General features: G+C 34.3%; 1 pseudogene; it reads left to right on the plus strand.

Moving 5' to 3' along the window:
* Positions 1-15,422: 15,422 nt before the first annotated feature.
* On the plus strand, positions 15,423-15,894 carry LOC143404845 (RNA 3'-terminal phosphate cyclase-like protein pseudogene; annotated as a pseudogene).
* Positions 15,895-25,694: the final 9,800 nt, after the last annotated feature.

Genomic DNA, 25,694 nt, shown 5'->3' on the forward strand with positions numbered 1-25,694 from the left:
TTCCTTGAGTTTATAGAATACTATGTTTCATACTAATAATTTACACTTATTGGTATGAAAGCACAGGCTGATTACATTTTTTCAAAATCATTGAAAAAATAAAATGAGAGGAAAGTTAAAAATTTATGCAGATATGTCAAACTAATGACAACATTAACAGAACAAAACTAATGACAGATAAGAAATACTAATTTGAGATAAAGTGTATTTTGAGGCCATGAAAAGAAATTGTTGATAAGTGTGTTGATACAACCCACAAAGAAAAACATAGTAGTCTTCAACATGTTACCCTGTGTTGTCACATGAGTGCACATTGATAAGCTGCATTAGAATTCATGAAGCAAATGTTATTTGAAACCGGACTGAAATAGAACTCGTATGGGAAATTTTAAGTCAACAAATTAAATATACAAAAAATATGACAGAGGCTTAGAAATTTAAAATGAATTAAGTTTTATGCTACATTCAAATACCTAAATAAAATAGAAAATTTTAGGAAAATATAAATCACCAGAATTGAACCAAAAAGAAGCTCTAAATAAACTTTGTAAGAAATTAATTAAATATTCAACAATTAATTCCAATAAAAGGTTCTACACTAGATTTTTTTATGATGGTAATTCTTCTCAAATTTTCAAAGAAGAAATGATAGGAAAATAATTGTATGGTCTCATTGTAAGGTATATTTCCATGTATATAAATAAAGGCATACTGAGAGAATGAAATTTCTTAAATAGCTAAATGACCTATGATAAAAAGATAAAGTTTAACAGTAAATTGACAAACTGGGAAGAGCAGAAGAAAAAAGCCAATCAAACATTTAATATACTTATTATATAATAGAAATAATAACAGTAATAATAATAATAGAGATATATAAAAGTTTTCATACTTTTTTTACCCAGAAAGTCAGTTCCAGAAAGTCATCTTAAGTAAATAATTACATGCAGACAAATTGATATGTAAACAAAGTGACTCCAAATATTCTCTCATAGACAAACCTGAAAAATAATCCGTATCACATCAAGAAGTAAATGGTTTGCATATAAGGCAATTCACCTATATAGGATTGTTTTAGTCATTTGAAATCATTTTGGGGGGTTGGTGCGATAGCTCAGCTGTAAGGTGCTTGCCTAGCACATATGAGGCCCTGGGTTAAAAAACATTTCTTCCTTTAAAAAACAAATAAATCATTTTTTATAAGAATAGTTAATGAATGATGATTATTGCAATATGATGTTGAATTGAAAAGCTGAATACAAAAAATTATATATATGGTGCAATGCCAATTTTAAAAACTGCTTGAGTTGGGTGCATGATTTTTTTTTTTTTTAGTTCTAACTCACTGTACATAGCTGCTAAGGAAAGAAAGAACTGAACACTATACCAAAGTTTTAAGTGTGTATCTGAACGATGGGACTATGGGTGAAATTTATTTTCTTTCCCAGGTTTTTCATTGACTTCGGAATTCTTTTATCCAGAAACAGTAAACATCATTGCAAATAGCAAGTTGAAATTCTCTTCAAGGAACTGGCAAACGACAAACATGGAACAAATGGTTCTCCGAGGCATTTGATTGCTATTCTAGCCTCAGTCTTCCTACTGGCAGAAGCAGCCCAAAATAACCAATAAAACTTGTTCGCACAACTGTGCTGACAATGATATTAATGCCTAGAACAACACAGCAGTCAACTAAGGGAAAACCATGCTGGGTTCAACTCAATGAGAACCAGAGTAAAGTAAAAGCAAATGGAGAAAGATGAAAGTGACAAGAAAAGCAAATGCTAAATTCAAGCTCCCAGCCTGGGTGGGCATTTTGGGTGGGAAACTAATGTCTCTGGAGTTTGGGTTCACTGACCACAAGTGGAACAAAGATTGGCAGAGCAGGCCAGATTGAGGCAAATAGCTATAAAAGTGCTCTACCCTGTGAGCACCGCCCTGAAACACGACCAACCACCTGAACAAAGGAAAACAGTGCCCAGGATTTCTCTATTCAGGAAACAAATCTAAAGAGCAGGAACCAGAGCCGTATGCCAACACTTCCCAAGATCAGAGGCCAAGAAAATAGCATAATATCCGAAAAATAATTTGTTCAGATTCTCAGAAGACTTTCTAACTGAACTCTCTTGAATTGAGGAGTTTATTTCTAAGAATCACTTATGAAGGAGGTCTGGGTATAGCCTTATCCTAAAACCATGAGGTTATTTTTATATGGTAGGAGATTTTTCTAAATTATATGAACTACTTCTGATATATTAAAAGAGACAGCCAATCTATTTGGATTACAAGACTGCTTTTCTTACTTTAAATAAATACATAAACACACTTTTATAACTATGTATAGGTTTGCTTAGTAGCCTCAATTCTTTTTATTTTAATTAACTTATTATATATTCCACATGCAGCAACTAACCTTCATATGATGAACATTTAATATGCCCTAAGTAGTAATATAAGCTTATAAAATTCACATGTACTCCCAATTTAGTATAGAGAATAGTTATTGATGTATAAACATAATAAAAAGGGGTTTTACTAGTCAGGATAGGATAAGGTGTGCTACAGTAATTAAAAAAACTGATATTTGCATAATAAATGCTTATTCACCAGGGTCTGAGGGATGTCAAGAGGTTCTCTAGGTCAATATTTGACTGAACAGACAGCCAATCATATAGGAAGCTTCTGAAACCTGGCCTTCAAGAGAGTGCCAAAGCAAATGTCTGAAATTCAAGGTCCCAGCTATTAACAGCAAGAAAGCTGGACACATAGACTAGTTAAATAGAGCTGAGAAATAGAAGGGCAAAAACTCCAGGTTACAGTCAAGAGAAGCTAGAAAATGTTGACTTCCTTCATACTTACAAAGAAGAAATTTTTTAGTAAGCACTTAGTGTTAAGGTTGTTATATGTTCTAGCACTTAGTGTGGAGGCTGTCATATGTTGTAAGCTGTATTATGCAAGTAGAGAAGAAACCTGCAACAATTTGGTTATAATAAGATCAAAGATGGAGTTGGCTCTTGATCTTTCCAGCCATTGCTCTCAATATTTGTTGGTCAAAAATCATTTGAAAAATAAGAGACCCAGAATAGCCAAAACAATCCTTAGCAATAATAATGAAGCAGGAGGCATCATAATACCGGACCATAAACTATACTACAGAGCCATAGTAACAAAAACAGCATGGTAATGGCACCAAAATAGACACATAGAACAATGGTACAGGATAGAGGATAGAGAGTCAAACCCATGTAAATACAGTTATCTCATACTAGATAAAGGTGCCAAAAATATTCACTGGAGAAAAGATAGCCCATTCAACAAATGGTACTGGAAAAAATGGAAATCCATATGTAACAAAATGAAATTAAACACTTATCTCTTGCCCTGAACAAAACTTTACTCAAAGTGAATCTAAGACTTAGACATTAGATCAGATACCCTGTGCCTAATAGAAGAAAAAGTGGGCCCAAATCTTCATTCACCATGTCAGCTTAGAAACTGACTTTCTTAACAAAACAAGAAGTAAAAATAAGAGTCAATAAATGAAATGGATTCAACTAAAAAGCTTCTTCTCAGCAAAGGAAACAATCAGTAATGTGAACTGAGAGACCCTACAGAATGGGAGAAAATATTTACCACATGCACCTCAGATAGAGCATTAATCTGCAGGATATATAAAGAACTCAAAAACTTAATACCAAAAGAACAAATAATCCAATCAATAAATGGGCTATGGAACTGAATAGACAGATCACAGAAGAAGAAATACAATTGATCAACAAATATATGAAAAAATATTCAACATCTTTAGCAATTAGAGAAATATAAACTAAAACTACACTGAGATTTCATCTCACCCAAGTCAAATGGCAATTATCAAGAATACAAACAACAATAAATGTTGGCAAGGATGTGGGTAAAAAGATGCACTCATACATTGCTGGTGGGATTGAAAATTGGTGGAACCATTATGGAAATCAGTATGAAGATTTCTCAGAAAACTTGAAATAGAACCACCATTAGACTCAGCCATCATACTCCTTGGTTTTTATTCAACAGACTTAAAATCACCATGTTACAATAATGCAATGACATCATTATTTATAGTAACTCCTCACAATAGCTAAATGATAGAACCAACCTAAGTGGTCTTCAGCAGATGAATGCGTAAAAAAAAATGTAGTATATATACACAATGGAATACTACTCAGCCATAAAAATGAATGAAATTATGGCATGTGCTGGTAAATGGATGGAGCTGGAGAACATCATGCCAAGTGAAATAAGCCAATCCTCAGAAAACAGAGGCCCAATTTTTTCTCTGATATGTGGATGCTAATTCATAATAAGGTGGGGGCATCTAGGGAAGAATAGAGTTACTTTAGGTAGAGGGGAGTGAAAGAAGAGGAGGGGTATAATGTTAGAGTCTGTAAACAAGTCAGGATGGTGCCTGGCATTTTGCCAGAGAAATGTTAGAGTCTGTAAACAAGTCTGGATGGCGCCTGGCAAAATGCCAGAGGGAGTGGTTTGTGAAGTAACAAAATAGAGCAATTAAGTGTGGGAGATTCCTTATTGGTTGACTGCTGTATCTATTTTATGTTAATTAGATAAGCTGTGTGGAATGTATAAATACCACTCCTGTCCTACAATAAACGGCTTCCACTCCTGCTGTATCAATCTACACAAGTTGTTTGTCACCCCCCGGTTATTTTGCTGCAGCCGGACTGCGGAGGAGGAAAGATAGTAAAATGAATAAGACATTATATATATATAACCTTGGGATTCTACATCATGTACAACCAGAAGAATGATAAGTCGTACTCTATCTATGTATGATGTATCAAAATGCATTTTTCTGTCATGTATAACTAATTGGAACAAAGAAAAAATAATCAGTTTGTGTGTGTGTGTTATATTAGATCAATATGTATTACTATTCCTGATGCAAGAACATGAACTAAAATGCAGATATTTTTCCATAATGGTATGTTCTGAAGTTTGTTCTCTTTAATTCAAATCATCTGTTCCATTCTAACAAAGAGTAATTCAAAAGAGGAGCAATTCCAATGACCAATATGTTATGGTTTAGATATAAGGTATTCCTCAAAAGTTCCTGTGTGAAACAATGCAAGAACATTCAGAGGTAACGTGATAGGGTTATGAGAGCCTTAATCCAATCCATGTATTAATCCCCTGGTGGGGATTAACTGAGTCGTAACTGAAGGCAGGTAGGGTGTAGCAGGAGGAAGTGGGCCTTGAAGGCATTCCTTTGGGATATATATATATATATTTTGTATCTGGTAAGTAGAGTCTCTCTCTCTACTTTCTGATCATCATCTGAGCTGCTTCCCTCCACCTCAATCTTCCACCATGATGCTCTACCCCACCTGGAGCCTAGAGGAATGGAGTTGACCTTCTATGGACTAAGACGTCTGTTCATAGAAGAAACCGTGACTGAAACCATAAGCCCCCACGTAAACTCTCCCTCCTGCAAAATTGCTCGTCAGGTCTTTTAGTCAAATAGGGCAAAAAACTGACTAAAAGAGTACTACTAAACAAAATCCTAAAACATCAGTCCTCGGTAATTTTTCTTGCAGAAACCAAAATACAGCTCTCAGCTCGAACAAAGCAAAAATGCAAAGAAGTTATAAAAAAAAGATGCTATGAAAACCCAGTAAATAATATTTTTGAACAGCTATTATGTTCTGAGATCTCCAGGCCTCTGAGAATGCAGAAAGGTATGTGGCATTTCCATGCTGGTATGAGAGTAAACACATTTAATTAAACCCTAATACCAAGGCTGGATAAATTATTGCTATCTAGAAGAATATTCCCAAAGAGATCCATTAATGTTATGATTCAGTCAACACTTGTGCTTAAGTAATAATTAACAACCCATTGTTAAGCTCCCATAACAATCTACACTCTGAAATCAACCTAAATATATAAAGCCCTGGTGTAGTCCCATGATGGTTTTAGAAATAATGGCCCTGTTGTACCAGGGCCTCCCATCCCCGGTTACTTCTTTATCTGAAAAAAAAGCACCATACACATTGAGATGCTTTGTTTCATTACATTAAATGGAAAGTTTACACATGGAGACTGCCCAGTACTCAGTACATATGCTACACTATTTGTCCTTAAGTCTAGGGATTTCCTTCACTTGGCATGAATTATAGGAGAGGTGCCTAACACCCAGACTGAGTGAGTTATTCTAGCTTATGGTGGTGTTGGAGAGAAAAGCGCATAAACCAGAGGATGTCATTAGACCAGTGACAATGGAGAAGAAAATATCCAGCGCTGACAGCCCTGCTCACTTGCAAGCTGATTGGTGTCAACGTGCAGAGCAGTACAGACAGAGTGGCTTAGGAAGGGGTTTGCTGCATCTGGCGAGAAAGGAAGTGTAACAGCAAAGAGAGAACGAAATATTGAATGTCTGTGTTTGCTCCACCTAGGAAAAGCAGACACAATGAATCTACAGTATGTATAGAGAAGGAACTAACCACATGTATTAATACAGTCTTTGTGCCTCAGCTGTAAAACAGGTTCTGGACTTGTAGTTAAAGTGGCTGCACAGATGGGGCCTTTTCCCCTTTCTTTGCAATATTCAATTTTCTAATTATGACTTGCACTGCTTCTGGCATGAAAGCAAGGCCACTGATGTGGCCCTGAGAGTAGGCAGGATAAAAAGCCAGGCCCGTGAACTCATGCGGCTGCTCTTTCCACTTCTCTTTTCCTCCCTCTGCTAATTTAGTCAGATTTTTTTTTCACAGTATTTGGAATTCTTCAATCTGTGTCTGGTTGCTTTGCACTCACTGAAAAAAAGAAGATCCAACCTTCCGAAGTAACTCAATAGTCATTGGCAGAAGAGAAAATATAGACTGATGAACAAAGTGATACAAAAACTTCACAAGTATCCAAAATGAGATACTAATAACTGATCACAGTGAAAAAGAACTTTCAAGGACGAATGGAATTGTCTACAAGTCTATATAAAATCCAGGTGTGAAATTTATATCATGAAGTTCAAGTCTCCCTTTTTCATATGGTACTTCATTTGGTATTAAAAGTTAGCTTCTCTGTTTCTAATTTATAAAGGAATTAATACCATAAAATTAATGAAAATCACTTAATTAGAAAATCATCCTATTTTGTTTTTATTATTGCTGGTGGAATCTTGTGAATTTTCTGTTCTCTTTAAATTGATATCTAACCATTAAGTTCTAGAAGATACACTGACAACATTCTATCAAAATCTTTGAAAAAACAATATTCTTAAAACTAAATGACTCTCATGTAAGCTATATATCAGGAAATATAAGAAAGAATCCTACACAATTTGCATATATGTTCTGGCTCTGTAAATATACTGACATAATTCTCAGAGTCTTTTATTAATATATAATCTTCTAAAGACATTTAAAGAAAATCTTTCTCATTTTCTCTGCTAAAGTCACCTCTGCCAACCCCCAGGATCACAATAATGACTTTGGCCATTTGGTAATCAGGGGCATTGTTATATCATTCATTCATTAATCCACTTATTCATTGGGTAGATGTTTAGTGAATGGCAACTATGTGCCAGGCATTATTATTCTAGTAAATACAGTAGTTAACAGAGCAGAATGGAGCACATGCTCCACCAAAAGAAGACATATACTTATAATAGAAAAAACAGGCAAGTAAAATATACAGGCAGTTAGCCATCGATAAGTGTTATGGAAAAAATAAAGGAAGCTATATAAAAATAGAGAAAATGGAATTTCAAATTTAATAGATGGGAAATGCCTGAGGATATTTAAACACATCTATAAAATGATATAGGCATACATACATTTGTGGTGGAAAATTGTTCCATAAAGAAAACAAATGCAAAAACTTTGAAGGCAAATTATGTCTGAAGTATGAAAGGAAGAGCAAGGTGACCAGTATGGTTAGAATAGAGCATCCAGTAGAAGATGGTCAGATCCCTAGCCAGACCAGATTATGCAGACAAATGTAAGGACTGGCTTTTACTCTTCATGAGATGAGAAGCCATTGGAGAGTTTATGTAGATGAGTGACCTGTATAAACTGATGTTTCTTAAGTCTGCTACACAATGAACTGTTGAGATCATAATGGAGGAAATGGGTCACTAGCTAGAAGGTTATACAATTATTCAGAAAAAAGAATGATGATGACTTGTGTTAAACCAATAGCCATGAAGAAAGTGCAAATTGGTAGGATTACAGATGCATTTTAAAATTAGACTGAGCAGTGCTTGGTGACAGATTGAGAAGCCAGGGTCGTGTGGAACTCCACAGATGGTAAATAAGAACTAACCATTGGATTTAGCAAGATGGAGTTCATGGATGTTTTGATAATAAACTTTGATAAGAGTAATATATTCAAAAGTTTGATTGGAAAGAATTTAAGAGAGAAGGTAGAAGAAGAACTAAGAATAGTTAATTTAGACTACATTTTAAAGGTTTTTCTATAAAAGAAAATGAGTAAATCAGTGGTAGCTGAGTGGAAAGGTACATTCAATAAAATTATTTTTTTCACCTGGGAGAAATAAGAACATGTTTGAAAGTTGATATAAATGATCCAGTAGAAAATGGGGATAAATGATACAGGAAGGAGAATATCTTAAAAAGAAGAAAAACCAGGCATTCTCCAGAAGGGCTTGTCATTGGGTAGAAACACCCTTAACTTGTCCATTGTCCAAGGAATACATGCAAGTAGGTGGTTAGTCATTATGGGAGGTACTCGTTGGTTCTCCTTGTGCTTATTTCTATATTCTTTGGAAGCAAACTCATTGGCCAGATTTAGGATTTAGGAGGAAGTGTTTGAAGTTTAAGGAAAGAACAAAAAGTAGAAAATATTTTTCAGGGAAAGTGGGAGGATGAATGAACTGGGGAAATATAATACAATTGTTAAGTTGCATTAAAAGACCTCTTGATAATAGCAGTCATAAATTTAAAGGAAGCCAATCATTATGTTGTATTCTTCCGAGGCCATATTTAGCTGTATAAAGGTAAATGTGAAGTAGGCTAAGAGATTGATTTAATTACAGGTTAAACAGGTAGGAAATTCTGCAAACCTATACTGCAAGGAGAGAATTCTTATAATAATGAGTCACAAATTGCAATTTTAGTAAATAAAGGGACATGAAAGGGTGGTTATGAACAAGTAGAATGATTAATTTATTTCAGCCTGCAGGTATAAATACACAAGAACTGAAAAAATGAGTAATCATGGACAGAGATATCTAAGATTGAGATCTTTTGATAAGTTTTATTGTTATTAATACAAAAGAAACTATAGGACATAATTATAGTACTGGTTGTCTGATGTTCAGGGAAGGTGATCATTTCAGAGATGAGGAAGCAAAGAAACCAAGAAGCCAGATTGATTGGAGCAGCCAAGTTTTGAAATTACCAAAAATCAAGTCAGTGATAGTTTTGGAAGAGAGCAACTCTTTATCTCAAAATTAACTTCTTGAAAGAAAAGGGGGAGTAATTATTCAGTTAATGAGCACAACAAAAGAAAAATATATAGTTTCACAAGCATTAGCATTGAACCTATAAGGATTTCTGAATTAAGGAGAAAGGATTACCAGACATGAAATTGACAATGAAGCACATCTGCCCCATCTTTAGGCCCAGGGGTAAAGGAATGAGAAGAGAAAAGAGTCATTCATAAAGAGGGCTCTAAGGAAAATCATGTCCTCAAAGGACTGACCGCAACACAGGAGTGGTTCTCACACGTGGCTGCTCATTTCATAAATAGATTGGGATAAATGATGAGTAACTAGGTGGATGATAAGTTGATTTTTGATAAATATTTTCCAGTTTTACTGTTTAAAGTTTTACCCCAAGATATCATAGAAGGCCTGTCTATGATTCAACCTAATTTTTCAGACAATTAAATTATATGAATAATGCTCTTCATAGCCTCTGTTACAAAATAGAAGAACAGAGAAATTTAAGGAGAAAATGCATTTGACCATGATTCCTCTGAAAGGAGGTTGTGCACATAAATTTTACATTAGCCCAGATAAATTGATTGGATATGAATGGTCAGGAAACTTACATATTCTTCTGATATTGAGGGGGAATTCTCCAACAATAATAAAGAGTAATCCTGCTGTATACGTATGTTGAAGATACAGAATTGGATGCACCACCAGGCACAATTCTGAGATGGCTGTTGACACAACTGCAAGTGGGCCAGACAGCCATGCAGAATGAAATGCCCAGGCTGCGTCCACAGTCTCCATCTTCAAGGCACTCACACCCCAGAAGGCCTAGAAATGCAGTGTCAGTCTACCATGCAAGTAAGAAATGTCACTAATCTATGTGAGGCACTCTGCTGGCTAATGGACAGAGCACATCCCTTCCTCACATTTACAGTCTTCTTATTCTTGTGAATATAGGTTTTTCATCACTAAAAATGCACGGCAATTGTATGCATCCATATAAATAGAGAGGGGATTAAGTTCTTTGCAATATTTCCTTCTAAATATATTGACTGGCAAAACTTTGTTAAAATTGAGGATAGGGAAGAGTTTTTGCAAAACCTGGAATGAGGAGCCAAATCACAAACTCAGGGAATACCAGTTTCTAGATAAATTTTCTGTGATTTTAAAAATCAAAATCTGTCACACCTGATATATGGACTAGATGGTTAAAATCAACTTTTGTATCTTAATTTTAAAAAACTACACATATGAATATTAAGAGCACAGATGAGATTAATAAAGAACAAGAGAAATTTGAGGAGAAAATGCATTTGACCATGATTTCTCTAAAAAGAGGTGAAAGATGGAAAAGAGCGGTGTTGAAAAGAAAAAATGAAAATCCCCAAGGTAACCCAGCAAAGGATGAAGAGGTTCTCTCTTAAAGTATAAATAGGTCTTTGTTGAATTTTAACAAGCCCTCAAAGGACGGATTCCTGGAGATGTCTAGGGTTCTTCATTTAATGTGAAAATACTTTACACTTTCCCTTAAACAAAGAATCACCCCGCTGGCCAGGAGCCAGAGCTTGCACTTTTTTTTTTTTTTTTTTTTTTTTTTGAGGCATTACAGGAAAAGAGAAGAGAGAGGGCAAGCACTTCCACATTCAGGTGGGGAAAAGAATGTGCCCCACTTCCCAGAGTCCTCATCGGCAGCGGTTCTGGCCCCTGATTAATGAGTCCTCCCCTACTTCTGGCCTTCCTGCCCCGATTGCTACTCCAGTTTCAATTTTCACCCAGAATTTGGAAGTGCCTCCTCAGTGAAGAAAGCCCTGAGATGATGTGGAGGGAATAAAAGGGAAATGCAGATATTAGTGCTACCTGGCCAGCAGGAAATTTGAACTGTATCAACTCAGATGGCCCAAAGAGCTGTTGAAATGTAAGATAAATTCAGAATGGGATGACTGTGTCATGAATGTGAATTTCTACTTGGGGGGAGACAAGGAGGTCAGAGGTTGAGTTAGAAAGTTTATGAGACAATGGGGCACACCGTCATTTTTTCATTGCATCCTGCTCTGGACTGGGACATCTCTGAGTCACAGCTGCACTGTGGCTTTTGTTTTTTAACCTCCTGAAAAGGACATTCTCTACCATTTGAGTGGTTGAGCTTCGATAGCTGATTTGTGGGGTGTGATTTATTTCAGTATGTTTATATAATATTTATGGACATATGTGATGATAATAACACCTATATTTTCATGCTATCTGCTGGGCACTGTTTGTGTTTTATCCATATTAATTCGTTGAATCTCTCCAAGATGATTATATGGTAAAAACTGAAGCACAGGGAATGCGCGTGAATCATCTACAGTCCCACACCTAGGAAATGGCAGTCCTGGGATTTGGTGTTGGCAGTATGGTTCTGGTGTCTAAGCTCAAAAGCACTAAACCATCTGCCTCTCTTTTCCAATGGAAACCATGATAGTTTTCAAGGATGGATAAACCTTCTTTCAAGAGAAACTATCATTTTATAAAGGTAGAAAAAGAGGGTCTGAGAAAGCAACAGAGAATAGTGGCTAAGCGATGGGACTGGGTTTGAATCCTGCTTCCTTCATATTTGCAAGTTGCATGATCCTGAACAAGTAGTGACCTCCTAAAAATTTGGTTTTCTCATCTGTGGTATGGGGGTAATAACAGCAGAGTTTCTGTCAGGATTAAATGAAATGATATATATTAGGTATAATAAGCAACACATATCTAGCACAATAAAACTGTAATAAATGGTAACAATTAATTAATATCTTTTAATACACATTTCTCCCAATCTGTTCATGAATTTACCCCAATGAAATTCAAGCTTTTCTGTATTTCACTCTCAGAATATGTGTTAAAAGACTGTTTTACATAGACAACCAAGAATTTTAAAATGGCAATGATGTTTAAGGTTTCAAGAGAGAAAAATGAAAATTATTTTTAGCACCTCCAAATTTCTGACAACAAGCTGATGATATGAAACAAATAATTAAACTTAGAGAAAAGTGAGAAGCAGCCATCCAAGACAAAAGGAGCATCTAATTCCTCCTTTTTAGTTTGCTCCCCAAAATGTCCTTCGATGTTAGGTTTCTTCTGAGCCATTTACTTCAGAGTCCCCATGTCCCTGGAGTAGCGGTTGCTTGTAGTCTGCATTATGGCTTCTAGTACCAAAGAGAGCTTTGTGACCAGATCACCCAAGTCACTGATGTTTCAAGCTGCCAAAGACTTTGTGGTTAAGAAGAATGGTAGAAAGCCTCTATAGTTTAAGACCAGGTTTTTTTTCTTTTTTCTTTTTTCCACTGTGCTGATTCAATGTGCACTATGTGTGCACATGTGTTCCAGTACAGATGGAGGCTCAAATGACTATCAGACCCTTTGGTGTGAGTTCAAATTTCCTGAAGGTGTTGGAATGTCTGTAAAATATCAGATGCCCTTTTGCTTGTGCTTTTTAAAATAAATATATTTAATTCTCTGCTGATTCAACATTGAATTTTATTTAGGGAAGACTTGAGTGTCTTTGAAAAACTGTTCATAAAAAACGTTTTTGAGTTTCTGGCAGGTAGCTGATTTTAATATTAAGAAGTTGAATTTGATTTGTCTATAGCAAAAAAAAAAAAAAAAGTTGCTATGTTTATGTGTTTCCTCCCTGCAAAATCTAAAATCTTTATTCTTGTTCCAATACTGTTAGTCATATTTTACAGAATTATTGGTGAGCCACTGTCATCATCCTAAAAATGCATTTTTCCCACTTAAGTTTTGTTTGGGTTCTTTGTTGTTGGTTTTTGTTGTTGTTGTTGTTGTTTGCGGGGAAAGGGTGAAGGAAGAGTTAGGCAATGTTATCAATCTAGATGCTTGACTAAGTTTTTTTTGACAATTGCAAAATAGTTTTCTCTGACCTCTTAATTTTACACTAATCACATTCATTAAAGCAAGAAGAAAGAAACTCTCCATCCATTTTGTGCTTTAAGTAGTTAATTCTATAGATAGAATGGTTTCTATCAGCTTCCTAAGTATTTGGCTAATGTCTGAGGATCAAAATGCCAAGAAAATTTTAAAAGGGTGTTTGGGGCAGATAAAATCTGTAGCTGACACCTTGCATTTTCATTTTTAATTAGAGATTCAAAACACTAACCATCAGCATCAATCAACCTTGTAGGTAGATTGGATACGTAGCTGCTTATACAACATGCTTTGCAAATCACGTAGAGGTGTTTCTTGTTGTTGGTTTGCTCTGGTTTGCTTTGGTTTTGCCCCAGTCAGTTCCCAGAAAATAGGAATGTGTGCTCCCTTTCCCATAGCAGAAAATCTATCATTAGAGTCACTCCTATGGATTACAAAACAAAGATTAATTTAATTCCATAGAATGCTACTACAAAATATGTTACTGTATCCGTCAGGACAGGCTGCACTGTGCTGTGATAAGGAATAACCTTCCAGTGACAGCAACTTAATACAATAAAGGTTTTATTTGTTCTGGTTCACATTACATCTCTATCACTGCAGCGGGGCTTCGGTTCACCACAGTCACTCAGATTTTTCTCACTATCATTCTGAAAGACTCTTGCTATAACATGTGCTTAAACTTCCAGGGTGGCACCTATCACTTCTGCCTCAACTCCTTGGCCAGCAACAGTCACATGGTTTTCCATGAAAGGGCCAGCAAGTACAACCAGTATGTACCTGAAGTTGGGGAATCTGAAACACTTGCTAAGCACACTAACGATAGCCATCAAAGGATGACTTCTGATTTTTGGAAATTTCTTGCCTCGGAAATCTTGAAGGGTGAGCAGAGGAGAAGCAGAGACAAGCCTAGCTGAATTGGAATGCTTCAAGAGATGGAAGGCAAAGCAAGAAGGTTCTGCTTAATTAGAAGCAAAGAGCAGTTAATAGACAAAAATAAAGAAGAGAGACAAATTACCATGCAACTTTGCTCACATTGGTTTTGCCTAAAACTATGCTGTTGAAATTAGTGTGAAGCTTTTTAATGTTAATACAAAATGCTTTAAAGCCATGTAACTTAATCAACATTATTTATGAAAAGATTATTGTTCAAAATTGTTACACATTTACATTGGCCAGGTACTATAAATCATACAGCCAGGTCATTCACATTTGCTTAACATCAGATGAAAATAGTTGAATTTGAAATGTACACACACTAAGGCTTATGTATATAAGGTTATATGTATATTCAGGTAAATATATTTAAAACAAGCTGTGGATTCACTAATATGGATTACTACTTGCCAAAAAGATCAACTTTCCTTTCAGTACTCTAAGCAGTCGCATTCCAGTTTGTCTGTTTCATTCTTAAATGTCAATGTCTTCATAATTAATTGCTCTTTTATTTATAGCCACTCTCTCTAAACATGAAGCTACCCTTGAATGTTAGATTACTCATTGTTTCTTGTGTCTCAATAGCTAATTCCTTTTTATTTCTGTAGAGCATTCCCTTGTATTGCAGCAATCCATCTGTTGATGGACATTTGGGTTGTTTCCAGTTTGGGGCCACTACAAGTAAAAACCCTTTGTATTTAGGTACAATTCCTTGTATGCATATATAATCTCACTTCTCTTAGCTGTATACCAAGAAGTGGGATGCTCAGATCATAAGAAAACATATTTTTCACTTTTTTAAGAACTAGCTAAACTGTTTCCAAAGTTATTGTGCCATTTTACATTCCAATGAGCACTGTATGAGGAGTGATCAATGACTAAGTTGACCCTTTTGTTGATGTTCTCAAGGTAACAGCTCTTTCTTTGTTGAGAGAAAGTTTGCAATTGGTGATGAATCTTTGGAGCTAAAGATTGTGTGATGAAAAATTCCTGCAGGGGAGGAGGCAAAGTGGTTTTCTCTTGTCCTGAAAGTAAGGTCCTGAAACCCATTAAGCTCATGGATCCAGGAAAAATTAAATGTATCAGAGGAATAGTATACTCCATACATTTATCACCTCAGATGGAAAACTAGATTGCAGATTCTGCAAGAAGCATCTTCAACAAGTTCATGCCCAACATCTATATTTACACAGACCACAGGAAAGGAGTCAACTCTGGGATGCCACTGGTTGTCTTTGGGTTGTCACTGGTTGCTAAGACCACCAATAGCAACTTCCTCAGTGCTGAACTAGACTCCAATCCAACCATGCCAGGATGTTACTCAAAGAAATCTACAGGGATGGATTGTAAACTAGACTAACCAAACTCTGGCTCTACTGCTCATGACCCTTGGACTACAGGAAGTTTTCAAAGCCCTACTAGGACCACTCTCTCTTTACACAATAGAATATTTGTAGCACTTTAAGAGATGTTTCCAGATAATGTTTAAAATTGAAACCAAACCACATGGTGAAGAACTCAAGGATGGGGATAAAATGCTGATGACCCTTGTAGGCACTGCCTTCTCCAACCTTAGCACGAACCTCAAGTGATGATGTCAATTGTTTCATGTTTTCACAAATACTGATACAGTCTCTTTGATTTCAGTCATCCTAATAGGTTTATGGTAGTGTCTTACTGCAAATCTTAGTTTCTCTAATACTGATCATGTTTTTGTATAATTATTCACTATTTGTAATATTTTGTGAGGTGTCTAGTCAAGTCTGTGGTTGATTCTTTATCCTATTTGTAATTGACTTTGTTTGATATGTATGTTGTGAAGTTTCTTCTAGGTTGGAACTTGCCTTTTTACTTTCTTAACTGTGGTTTTAGAGGAGCAAAAGACTAAAAATACAGGATTGTATCTTGAGTTAGATGTTACCTTTTCTAAAGAAAGGAACTATCTACCTAGTTATATCACATCCCATTCCTTTGGGACTAAGATATAGGCATTCTTTTTTTTTTTTTTTAAGAGAGAGAGAGAGAGAGAATTTTTTTTTAATATTAATTTTTTAGTTTTCGGCAGACACAACATCTTTATTTGTATGTGGTGCTGAGGATTGAACCCAGGCAGCACGCATGTCAGGAGAGCGCGCTACCGCTTGAGCCACATCCCCACACCATATATAGGCATTTTTAAGGCAAGAACAGTTGAAAACCAGAGGCACTCATAACATCCACCACCAAAATAACAATACACATCTCATGAATGCCTAGTTTGTTGTGCCCATCAATGTGGTTGGCTTCTCTGAAAAGGAGTCACTGAGACAGAGATCTTCCAACTCCAAAGTTATACAACTTTCATCTCTGCCAAATGCAGTACATTTCTGATAATGTTTTATGATTTCAAAAAGTAGTCAATGAAATAATGCATATTTCAAAACACCCACTTTGGTGAATCTGGCTCTTTTAAATACTGTAATACTGAGACATAAAATAGAATTGAGAAGGTAACAATTTTTTAATTAATTAATTAATTTTATAGTAGAATGCATTTTGACATTTTATACACAAATGAGCACAAATTCTCATCCCTTTGGCTGTATATAGTGCAGAGTCATTCCAGTGGTATAATCATACATGTATATAGGATATCTCATTCTACTATCTTTCTCATCCCCAAAACCCAACTCCTTCCCTCACCCCCCTCCACATAAACCAAAGTTTTTTCATTCTCTGCAGGTGATGATTTAAACATCCAGGATCAAATCTCCTTTTATTCATCCCAGTTTTCAGAAGTTGGTTGAGTCAAGGATACAGTCTTCCATACGATAACTAATACAAGTTGTTCATTTTTGCTTAATTTTTCTTAGTAGGTACCAACATATACTCTTATATTAAAGCAAACAGAGTATCAAAGTCTACTGTGAGGAAAATATACATTATTGGGGTAAAATGAAGTTTCTAGAAAATTCCATTCTTATGACGGCTTATTTCAATTATATGCTCATGGCCAAGGATATTTTTCAATAACATTTGTGAATTGTTCACTCTGAAAAAAAATTGTATTTTAAGCCACTAAGAGATGATATTCTAGTCTTTAATAGTAGTTAAAGACTAAATCAGTTAAACATTTCAAACTAGTGAGCTAAAATAAAATAATTTCAAAAATCCAAACCAAAAGAAGCTAGGAAATATATATATATACACACACACACACCCACACACACACACATACACACCCACATAGATATATGTGTATACCTATATATGGAAAATATCACAAGAAAAGAGGGAAATGTAGATTCAAACACAAACATATAATTAATATCAGTAAAAACTAATCCAGTAAAATTTAATGGAATTAAATTCCCTTTAAAAGGCAAACATTTCTCAGGCTGAATTTATCAACAATGGCAACAACTCCATGCTTGTCCAAGACGTGTAAAAATAGTTAAAAGTAAAAACTAAATAGTTAAAAATAAAGAACAAAAGTAAGAAAAGCAGAAAACAAATCAAAAGATTTGAAAAATATCACTCTAATGATATTGATACCAAAGTGTATCTAAGGCGCAGACATTAGTAGAGATTAAAAAAAAAAAAAACTTCATAGTGATGTTTCAATTGATCAGAATGATATAACATAATAAATCATCATATGCTTTCACAGAAATACAAGGAAAAATAGAAAAACAAATATGGAATATTTTATAAATTTTGACCACCACCACAACAATACACATTTCCTGGGCTGCAAAGCATTAATCGACAATAATATAAAACCCAATGTGAAAAAAATCTAGAAAAATATGAAAAAATCTAGAAAATTATTCCAGCCAGGAGGAGATTATCCCAATAATGCTAGGTTGGCTCAATTAACATTAATGGGATAAAGAAAAAAATTATATTATTTTGATTTTACATGCATAAAAAGAAATTATTGAATACATATGAGCTTTCATTATTTATTTTTAAGAATCTTTATAAAACTTCCTTAAAAATTTCATTCTGTAGTAAAGTATCTACAAAATCCACAACAAAATACAAAGTTATAAAATACTAAAAGCTTCCCCTTGATATCCCATTATCAGCACTGATTTTAAATATTTTATTGGATACCCAAACAATTATAGTAAAACAAGAAAGGAAACAAAATGTCACACTTCACAGTCAGAAAATCAAAAATAATCTACATCAAATTATTAGTTAAGAAAATGAATAAAGCAATATAACCTTGGATACAAGGTTAGCCAGGATTCTCCAGAGAATCCTGAGAATGAGAGATTAATGAAATGACTAGTACCAATTGTAGGGATCAACAAGATTGAAATCTGCAAGATAAACCAGCAGGCTGAAAATTCCAGTGAGAGTTGATACTGCAAGCCAGTAGGCAAAGAGCTCAGGCAGGATTTCTGTATTGCCATCTTGAGGCAGAACAGCTTCTTCCGGAAACCTATCTTTGCTTTTGTGACTCATGATTGGATGTGGTTGGATACAGCCGTCCCATGTTATGGAAGCTAATTTTCTTCATTCAAATTCTAATGATTGGTCAGAGAATTGCTCTTAATAAAGAGCTTTACAACATCACGACTGGTGTTTCACAAACAGTTGGGCACTACAGCCTAGCCAAGTTGACAAATAATATTAAACATCACAGTCCACCCCCTTGTCAGTGTAGAATCCATACATCTCCTTATAAAATATTTAATTTATAAAGGCAATAAGGAAGTCATACTTTCTCCTAATAAGAAACAACTATCTTGCATACAACTGAAAGTACACTAATACTTTCACCAGAGGAGGATGCAAAGTTCATGAGTTATGATCACTCTTCTCTTCATTATCCTGTCACTTATATACTGAGATGTAAAGTTAACAAAACTTATAAACTGTGATATGAAGTAAATGCATTTCATGTTATATAATAAGGGAAATTAGAGAAAATAAAAAATACTATACACATGCAAAAATATTCAGGACAAATAGGGAATAAAAATAACAATTACAATGCTCATTTTTGTAACTAGTCACATGGTCATATCTATATTTATAACTACTTTGCACTTTATCTTTTTGCATTAAAAATCACCTTACCTGGTCATGATTTCTTTATGTGGTGGAGTGACCCAAAATTTTTCTGAAGAGTATAGGCCTTCAGTTGTTCTGCCTGAATTATTGTGTTTTTCCATTGACTTTAATCAAAGGGCATGCTAGTACTGAGAGATGCCCTAAGGGGTCTCCTGTATTTCACACATATTCTTCCTTATCTATAATAGCAGTCCAATTTCTTCTCAGGATCAATCAACATAACAAGAATAGAATTTTCTTTGCTTATTGATTCAGAGGGACAAGGAGCCCAAAGTCACCAGGTGGCAGTCTTAATATCCAGTTCAATATAATCATGTATATCTCCTGGTATAAGCTTTATTCTCTTGGGATGTAATCTCTAGACCAAGAGAATATAAGGTCATGGGGTCAGGAAGGAAAATTTTGCACGTGAATCACTAAAGATAACAGCTAATGGTACCAGTTTCATTTCTACACTCTGTATTCCTTAGATCCATGAATCCTCCCTATGGTTGAAAGAGCACCATGTTGGGAACTGATTAAGAGCATAGACAGCCTCCAGGAAACCTTGCACTTGTCTTGTAAGTTTATTGTCACCTTGCTGGCACTATTATTGAGTCTTCTAAAGCCATTCCACATGCCTCTCACCATATTAAAAAAAATCATTAATTCTAAGTTATCAATCTAAATGTAAAACACTCAAGTTGTTTTTTGGTTTTGTTTGGTTTTTGTTTGTTGGTTGGTTGGCACCAGGAATTGAACCCAGGGGCACTTAAACATTGAGCCACAAGCCCAGCCTTTTTATTTTTTATTTTGAGACAGGTCTCACTAAGTTATTTAGAGCCTCGCTAAATTGCTGAGGCTGCCTTTGAACTTGTGATCCTCCTGCCTCAGCCTCCTGAGTCACTTGCATTACAGGCATGCACCACCATGTGAGGGTAACACTCAAATTTTAAAAGACAGTATAGTGAAACATTTTTATGAACATAGCTTAGGAAAAGATTATTTAAGAGAACAAAAAAACCCTACTAAGAAAGACTAAGAAAGTGAACTTGCATTAAAAAATTAAATTGTTCATCACAATACTATTCAGAAAATTAAAATAATAATTTAGTAAGAGAATATATACTACTCTTAAATGAGGCAAAAAGCTACACAAAGGAATATATAAAGAACACCTGTAATCCAAAAATAAGCCATTCAATAGGCAAATGACTTAAAAACAGGAACAAGATTTTTCATAATACTTTAAATTAACTACAAGAATACCAAATACCTTTCACAGTAGAATGAACAAGATGTAGTATATGCATGTAATGAAATTAAACATTAAAATAAAAAAGTGTATCTGAATAGAACAATGAAAGTTGATTGCACAAAGTATGATATTAAATTCAATGCTTTGATCCCATTAACAAATGTTCATAAAATAATCAACATGATCATTTGATATTTAATTTAGGATTTGTTAAGGAAGGGATGAAAAAGAGAGTTTTGGAAGAAGATATTTTAAACACCCATAATTAAGAAAGTATTTTAGAATATGAAGATGAATTAACTTTTGACCAATGGAACAAAATGGACAAGAAACATGAACAAGCATGAAATAAGAAATATGAAATGTAGGTGGCTCAAAATCATATGAAAACATGCTTAGTGTATTTCCAATCTGGGAAATGCAAATTTTAAAACAAGATCCCATTTTATGGCTACCTTTCAAAGAAGCAGTTTTTATTCTTAGCATCATATGTTGGCAGGCATGTAAGGAAGGAAAACTACCAGAGACAATATGATTCATCACTTTATGCATTTCAGTGAAGTTTAACTTCCTAAAACTCTCTGGTTAGATAAAAAATACCCTAGGAAAATCTTCACATATATAGCAATGATTATAACAGCAATAAATGGAAACAACTTGTCTTTCTAATAGGAGAGGGGATAGGTAATGGTACATTCTTATAATGGAATACGTTCACAGTTTTAAAATATAAGTGTATATATATGTGTTAGCTCATTCTTTAGTATCTGTTTCTCTTACTATTTTATACATATTCTAACTGGATGCAGTGGCACATGCCTGCAATTCCAACAGCTTGGGAGGCTGAAACAGGAGAATTGCAAGTTCAAAGCCAGCCTCAGCAACTGCAAGGCACAAGGCACTAAGCAACTCAGTGGTAAATAAATACAAAGCTCAGTGGTGGAGTACCCCTGATTTCAATCCCTGATACTAAAAATAAAACTATTTTTTACATATTCTATTATATATGTACATATTTTTATATATTTATTTTAGTTAGGTATATATGACAGTAAAATGCATTTTGATTTATTGCACACAATTGCAGCACAGTTTTTCATTTCTCTAGTTGTCTATTGATGTAGTGTCACACCATATTTGCAGTCATATATGTACCTAGGGTAATGATATTCATCTCATTCCACCATGTTTCCTGCCTCCATGCCCCCTCCACTGTCTTCCCTCCTCTTTGCCCAAAGTTCTTCCATTTTCCCATGCCCACACCCCATTATAGATCAGCAACCAATTACCAGAGAGAACATTCAACATTTGATTTTGGGGGATTGGCTTACTTCACTTAGCATGATATTCCCCAACTCCATCCATTCATTTACAAATGCCATAATTTTATTCTCTTTTATTACTGAGTAATATTCCATTGTGTATATATACCATGTTTTCTTTATCCATTCATCTGTACAAGGGTACCTTGGTGGATTCCATAGCTTAGCTATTGTGAATTGAGCTATTATAAACATTCATTTGCCTGTGTTACTATAGTATGCTGATTTTAAGTCCTTTGGGTATAGACCGAGGAGTGGGATAGCTAGGTCAAATGATAGTTCCATTCCAATTTTTCTAAGACATCTCCATAGTGCTTTCCAGATTGGTTGCACCAATTTGCAGTCCCACTAGCAATGTATGAATGCACCTTTTCCCCCACATTCTCACCAACACTTACTGTTGTTTGTATTCTTGATAACTGACATACTGACTGGCATGAGATGAAATCTTAGCATAGTTTTCATTTGCATTTCTCTAATTACTAGAGATGTTGAAAATTTTTTCATATATTTATTGATCAATTGTACATGTACATATGTCTGTGTGTATATAAATATATACATGTATGTGTATATATATTTATATATATATGTACATGTATATTCATATGTACTTTCCTACAAATATAGACATGCATACATAACTATATAAAGTGTGTGTATATATATGTATTGTATCAGGGTATCTTGAAAATAGAAAGAGGTAAAACACAAATGAAGAAATATGAATAGTCAACAAATATATGAAAAAAATATTCAACATTTCTAGTAATTAGAGAAATGCTAATCAAAACTACTCTAAGATTTCATTTCACACTAGTCAAAATGGCAATTATCAAAAATATAAGTAATAATAAATGTTGATGAGGATGTAGGTGAAAAATGTTCACATAAATTGCTGGTGAGTGAAGAATGTTCACATAAACTGCAAATTGGTGCAATCAGTATGGAAAGCAGTATAGAGATTTCTTAGAACATTTAGAATGGAACCACCATTTGGCCCAATTATCCCACTTCTTGGTATACACCCAAAGAACATAAAATCAACATACTACAGAGATACAGTCACATCAATGTTTATAGCAGCTCAATTCACAATACCTAAGCTATGAACCCACCTAGGTGCCCTTCAACAATGGATGGATAAAGAAAACATGGTATATATACACAATGAAATATCACTCAGCCATAAAGAATGAAATTGTGGCATTTGCTAGCAAATGGATGGAACTGGAGACTATCATGCTAAGTGAAACAAGACAATGCCAAAATACTAAAGGCCGAATGTTGAAACTAACCCACAATAAGGTGTGGAGAGGAAGAATAAAAGTTCAATAGATTAGACAAAAGGGAATGAAGGGAAGGGAAGGAGATGGGAATAGGAAAGACAGTAGAATGAATTGGTCATAATTTTCCTATGTTCATATATGAATATATGACCAGTGAAACTCCACATCATATACAACCAGAATAATGGGATCCTAATTAGAATAAGTTATACTCCATGTATGTATTATAATTCAAAATACAATGTACTATCACTTATATCTAAAAAGAATAAAAAATGAGTTATAAATATATTAATATATTTTCAAGATTTTCTGATATGTATACCAGGAACTCTATTCGAATATATTTCTGTATTATATTTTCAACATATATACCATAAGACACATATGTCTATATACACAATGTTTACAGATGGTATATGATATATGCAATGTATGTACATATATGTATATATAAATTCACACACATACACACACACACATATATTCTATTAGGAGATCTCAAAAAAAAGTAAAATAAAGAATAAGCTATGAATTATTGTACTATATTCAGAACATACTGAAGCATATAATATAGTACTAAATATTATTTACATATACATAAATAAATAATAATATTTTTATTCTAAATAATAAAGTAATAAACCTGGAAAGAAAAGATAAAAAAATGTAAGGATGGATGTTTAATGTGATTGGAGAGAAGTATAAAGGGGTCTTCAAATTTAAACTTCTCCTTTCTTAAAAAGAAAAATAAATTCACTGTAAATATGACAAAGCACCACATTTGTCAAATTAGGCTCAAAATTCAATGTTATGGACAGAATTATGTCCCCCTAAAATTTGCAGTGATTATTGTATTAGTCCGAATATAATCCTTAAATTTTAAAAAATCCTTCTTTTCTTTAATTCATTGCCATAAATAGCAACATCATGTTGACCAAAGATTACACCTAAACAGAATATTACAATTTTAAAAAGGAAATAAAAGTATTATTCAAAATTAAGTCACTATATGACTATTGATATTATCAAATCCTTGCAAGCCAGAACTAGAAGAGTATCTCTAGTACCTAGCCCAGAGCCTGTCATTTATCAATGCTTGAGGTTTGTTACACAAAATGAGTACATAAATTAAACAGAAATTATAAAGTTACCTGGGGAAGAAATTCCACAAACCAACATTCTTCTGAAATCCCATAATAAAGAGACAAAACTACAACAACAATAACATATACGTGTTTATTGTCTAGAAACACGTTTTCCAACTTCTAATGCTACTCTGAGTACTACTGACCTCTTGGTCTAATAATCTCTTAATTTCCTCTTTATACAAATTATTAATTCCTCTCTATCCATAATTAAGCTCATCTTTTGCTCTATTTATGATCTCCCTTTCCTAATCTTCCTTTTCTAGACCAAATCCCTGATCTTTTTATACTAAACAATGGCATATGACAGCTTTCTTCCTTGCCTCTTCTGAGCTGATATTCCTCAAATAGAGATCACTCCTATTTTCTAGCAGTCCCAAGAGATGCACTTCAGCTTTTTCAGGAAAAAAAAATTGATTGCTTTTGGCTTATGATCCTTCATTTTTAATTGATATATTAATAAACTACCCTTGTTGGGAACTACATGTAGATTATGGGCCTAGATAGAATTTCTAGAAATAAAGATTTCAGGAAAAATGTAAAAGGGAAAGTGTGGCTCCAAGAAAAAAAAAATGTATAATCCTTTTAACTTTTTTAAACATCATATATGTTCCTAATTTCCCTAACTTTCCAAGCGTGTTAATTCAAATTGGTCTCCTAAGTATTCCCTCCTGTTGGTAGCATTTGGCTATATAATAAAATGAGCAGCTGCCTCTGAGCATTTGCTAATGCTTCCTTCCTCCAGAGGAGATTAGTACAAATTTAAGTTAGTACAAATTTAAGTGTTAAGCCCCACCTGAGGCATGATGGCCTCTGTTGGGTTTTGGCAAATTCAGATAATTGCTACAAAAATAATTTGCCCTTATTTGTATAATAGAACTCTAGTAACAGTATTTGAGCTGTATTATTAACCTACTTTACAATAAATGTTGTTTATTTATGGCCTTGGACATGTGGTATCTATTAAGTAACATCTCCAAGAATGGGAGCTACTTACTTGTTAAGTGGAAACCGAAATGTCAAAAATAATTTGGCAGAATGTAAAAGTATATGGCAAATGTTGACAGTCTTTCTGAAATTATCAAAAATGCAGATTACTTAGGTGTTAATAAAAAGAAATAATAATAGTATTTCTGGGACCACTTATGGAAAGATTTTAACATCACTTCACATAGCATGACATATGCAAAATTTCCCAGTGCAGTTAAGATTTCAATTATAGCACAATACAAATTTTATAGACATTTAGGAGTATTGAAAAAATTAAAATAGGTAGCGAATGATTTATAAAGCATGGACATTGATTCCCTGAGACCTTCTAAATTTATG

This window comes from Callospermophilus lateralis, chromosome 1 (assembly GCF_048772815.1).
Source record: "Callospermophilus lateralis isolate mCalLat2 chromosome 1, mCalLat2.hap1, whole genome shotgun sequence".
Classification (NCBI taxonomy): Eukaryota; Metazoa; Chordata; class Mammalia; order Rodentia; family Sciuridae; genus Callospermophilus; species Callospermophilus lateralis.